We start from the raw sequence: 5297 nt of genomic DNA, 5'->3' as shown, positions 1-5297 counted from the left end.
GATCTTCATTTGCACAAACCTTCCATTTTTGGCAGCATGGACACTAAATGGTTTCAATGAGTTTCTTCTTGAAATCCTTCAAGACCAACGGCCATATTCTACATTAAAGACATTCAGAGACATATCAGGAAGACTTCAAGATCATGGCCACGTCCAGAAGCTGTCCAGGTACAAGATCATCCAAGTTTCCCCATTGAAGACACAAATCAAGCTAAAGGCAAGATTCTATGGAGCCATCAAAGCCTTTGCTTCCAAGACTTATGTTTCGATTTATTTTCTTTCCTTTTGTCATTTTTAGACTGTTAGAGAGGCCCAAGGTCGAGCCTATATAAGCTCAGTAGTTGTCTTGTAATAATCACCCTTGAATTTTATGAATGAATATGCAGTTTTTCTAGTTTTTTCTTAAAACTATTATCTAAGTCTTTTGAGTGTTGTGAGAAGCAGCTCTTGAGCAACCTGACTTATCAAAGCATCCTTACACAGAGCTTTGTGGCGTCCTCAATCCCCCCATCATTTACATCTACTGATTTGCCTTGAGAGAGACTTCAGTCCAGCAAGCAAATCCCATATCTATCCATCTTCCATCCATTGATCTTGTTGAGAGTGACTTCAGTCCAGCAACAAAGATCCCATCTCCATCAATCTATCCCTTTTCTATTTGCTTTTATTCTTATTATCATTCTGATTCATATTCATGTTTGCTTCTGTTTGCATCATAAATTTATAAAACTCATAAAAAGGTTCACTCTTTGTTTCAGGTACCAATCCGAACTATTGGACTAAACCTCAGTTCCATATTCCGGACTGCCTGACCCTGTGCCCACAACAGTAACTCGGCCATTTGAGCTCTGCTTTAGTGTAACTCGACCATTTGAGTTCTTCTTCATTTTTTGGGTCAAGAAATTGAGATGTGACACAGCTTGAAAAGAAAACTATAGCAACAAAACTGTGAGATTTTTAATTTTCTTTGGATCGATGTGAATTGAAAAAAAAATGAATATTGTTTTAGTTTTGGATGGCTTTAAAATGAAACTACCGAGAGTTTATATAGAAGTTTACAATGAATACTTTTATAGCATATACAAACAAAATATAGAAAGAATCATTACTAAAATTGTTGATAATCGATTAAGTATATAAATCTATAAATCTGCATGTTGTTAATCCAAAAAGATTGTATAATATCTTAGTTAATGTTGGCCAAAAATATGGTATAATATCATAATAATATTCTACTAGCTCACTTCCCATGATACTCTGGGATTGTATTATTTAAATATTATTTGTTTTTTATTTTGTAAAAAGGTTTTAAATATTATTTGTGGTAAGTAAATGTTGTATATATTTGAAATTTATAAAACTTTTGATAAATTAGAATTGTTGATAAAAAGGATAGATAATTTTTGATTTACCAAAACCTAAACAATATCTGGGTTTTGTTTCTCTAAATTTTACCAAAAACTAAATTTTACCAAAAACTAAATTTTACCAGAAGTAATAAAAAATAGTATGTATTGAAATAAGTCTGACAACCAGAAATATTATTGACAAAAAAAAAAGAAAACTAAACCTAAAATCATTATTTTCGAAGATTTAAAATTATTCTTTTGCAAGTTCTACTCAAAGCTTGTAGTCACTATTCTCTATTTTATGTTTAAGCTTCAGTAGAAAACAAATGGTATCTGTTAACTGAATAATATAATGAAAATGTTTCGACTGCATGCTTTATCAATAATGCATTTCATTAATTCAAAGATTTGAAGGTTTTACTTTGGTGTTGTTGAAAAATTAAAATTTCATTTGATTAAAATATATTTTGATACTATTGCGATATTTTGAATAAATTTTATGTGTGTTTTGTTATTAGTTTGTCATCCATTATGAATAGGATTAGTGAGTCTAGTAAATACATAATATTTGGCTTATAATAGAGTTGCTGATTGTCTTCAAATAAAAACAGTCTTATTATTATTGAATTTGTATAATTTACAGTGTCAACAATAAGCAAACAATAAAAAGTTACACAATATAGTAGTAAACTCTTTTGATCGATACAAGAGATTTATTTATGATATTTCTCAAATAAACTCTAAGCCTGAAAAGGAGCAGTAGCATCGTGGCTGCAATGTTTCTTAACATAGTTGTTAACGAAAGGGTTACGGAACGATCTGAAAACTGTATGCTTACAATTTTCATTCAACTCCTTGATCGTGGCGCAACATTCAGAACCAACGGTTGGTGTTTTGGTTAACGTCTTCATCAAACATTTTGTTACCATCTTGCAACTGGAAAAGCACTCCTTTAATTTCCAATTTGGGTTGTGTTTGTGGATAGCCGAGGGCGCTTTAGCGTATCCCGACCATTTTAGCTCTTCATCATCTGTTGGGTCTAGGAATTGAGATGTGACACAGCTTGAAAAGAAAACTATAGCAACAAAAACTGTGAGATTTTTCATTTTCTTTTGGGTCCTTTGTTGATGTGAATTGAAAAAAAAATGAATATTGTTTTAGTTTTGGATGACTTTAAAATGAAACTATCCCAGGGTTTATATAGAATTTTACAAATGAATAATTTTATAACATATACAAACAAAATATAGAAAGAATCATTACTAAAATTGTTGATATTCGATTAAGTACATGAATCTACAAAATCTGCATGTTGTTAAACCAAAAAGATTGTATAATATCTTAATTAATGTTGGCCAAAAGTATGGTATAATATCATAATAATATTCTACTAGCTCACTTCCCATGATACTCTAGGATTATATTATTTAAATATTATTTGTTTTTTGTTTTTTTTAAGGTTTTAAATATTATATGTGGTAAGTTAGTGTTGTATATATTTGAAAATTATAAAACTTTTGATAAATTAAAATTGTTGATAAAAAGGATAGATAATTTTTTATTTACCAAAAACTAAATAATATTTGGGTTTTGTTTCTCTAAATTTTACCAAAAACTAAATTTTACCAAAAATAATAAAAAATAGTATGTATTGAAATAATTCTGACAACCAAAAATATTATAGTGACAAAAAAGAAGATTAAACCTAAAATCATTAATTTTCGAATATTTAAAATTATTCTTTTGCAAGTTCAACTCAAAGCTTGTAGTCACTATTCTCTACTTTATGTAAGCTTCAGTAGAAAACAAATGGTATCTGTTAACTAAATAATATAATTAAAATATTTGGACTGCATGCTTTATCAATAATGCATTTCATTAATTCAAAGATTTGAAGGTTTTTCCTTTGGTGTTGTTGAAAATTTAAAATTTCGTTTGATTAAAATATCTTTTGATATTATTGCGACATTTTGAATAAAGTTTCTGTGTTTTTGTTATTAGTTTGTCATCCATTACAAATAGGATTAGTGAGTCTAGTAAATACATAATATTTGGCTTATAATAGAGTTGCTGATTGTCTTAAAAACAGTCTTATTATTATTGAATTTGTATAATTTTACAGTGTCAACAATAAGCAAACAATAAAAAGTTACACAATATAGTAGTAAACTCTTTTGATCGATACAAGAGATTTATTTATGATATTTCTCAAATAAACTATAAGCCGGAGTAGGAGCAGTAGCATCGTGGCTGCAATGTTTCTTGACATAGTTGTTAATGAAAGGGTTACGGAACGATCTGAAAACTGTATGCTTACAATTTTCATTCATTCCCTTGATCGTAGCGCAACATTCAGAACCAACGGTTGGTTTTTTGGTTGTCTTCATCAAACATTTTGTTACCATCTTGTAACTGGAAAAGCACTCCTTTAATTTCCAATTTGGGTTGTGTTTGTGGATAGTCGAGGGCGTTTTAGCGTAACCCGACCACTTGAGCTCTTCGTTATCTGTTGGATCAATGAATTGAGATGTGACACAGCTTAAAAAGAAAACTATAGTAACAAAAACTGTGAGATTTTTCATTTTCTTTGTAATATTCGTCGATGTGAATTGAAAAAAAAATGAATATTGTTTTTAGTTTTGGATGACTTTAAAATGAAACTATCCCAGGGTTTATATAGAATTTTACAATGAATACTTTTATAGCATATACAAACAAAATATAGAAAGAATCATTACTAAAATTGTTGATATTCGATTAAGTACATAAATCTATAAAATCTGCATGTTGTTAAATCAAAAAGATTGTATAATATCTTAACTATTGTTGGCCAAAAGTATGGTATAATATCATAATAATATTCTACTAGCTCACTTCCCATGATACTCTAGGATTATATTATTTAAATATTATTTGTTTTTTTTATTTTTAAAAAAGGTTTTAAATATTATTTGTGGTAAGTTAGTGTTGTATATATTTGAAATTTATAAAATTTTTGATAAATTAAAATTGTTGATAAAAAGGGATAGATAATTTTTGATTGGTTAATAATGTAAGAATAACATTAATTATTGCTAAATTATATTAATAATCTTAACACATTCATCAAACATATCATATAGTACAATGATTTTAAAAATTGGGTCAAACAAAATATTTAGATTTCTATCCTAATTTTTAATCATACATATTTATTTAATTAAATAGTAGGATAAATTTCAATTGATGACTCCTCAATCAAAACTATAAAAATATAACAAATAAGCAAAATTATTTAAAATTATAAAGAATATGAAAATAGGCAAAATCACTGATTTAGATCTTTATCCTAATTCTAATTTCTACTTATTTAATTAAGCTTCAGTAGAAAACAAACCATCAGTCAACTGAAAAAGCCAAAAAGAAAAAACTTTCAAATTAGCTTTTAAATTTTTGATGTAGCTTATTATGCTTCTGATTTCTGTTAATGTTAAAACATATCAAAATTTACCAAGTTGCATAACTTCTAACTTCTCTTGACAAAATTAAAAACAATGTTGACATTATATGGTTAAATTAGAAAAACTTTGTTCGGCCATTTACAACTTATAACTTTCATGTCGAATGTCGAGTAAAGTGGCAATAAAAAAACATGTGATGGCCATATACTAGTGAAAACACGGCAAATACATTTGAGTTATAATGGGACCCAATTATAATATATATAATGGAAATACGTGCATTAAACCATATAATGTCTTTTTTTTTTTGAAAAAGGATATAATGTCAAACATGATATATGCACAAGTATTGATCTCCATCTTGCAAAAACATTATAAAATAATATTCTAAATAATAATCTACTAGATGATAATCCGCGCCATGCGCGGGGTGAGTTTTTTAAGATGTGTTGTATAGAAATATTACAATTAGAATGCATCTTGTTATCAAGATTTTTTTTTACATTTG

Source organism: Raphanus sativus, chromosome 3, assembly GCF_000801105.2.
Source record: "Raphanus sativus cultivar WK10039 chromosome 3, ASM80110v3, whole genome shotgun sequence".
NCBI lineage: Eukaryota > Viridiplantae > Streptophyta > Magnoliopsida > Brassicales > Brassicaceae > Raphanus > Raphanus sativus.
The sequence above is the reverse complement of the archived record's forward strand: the minus strand, read 5'-3'. Positions refer to the sequence as shown.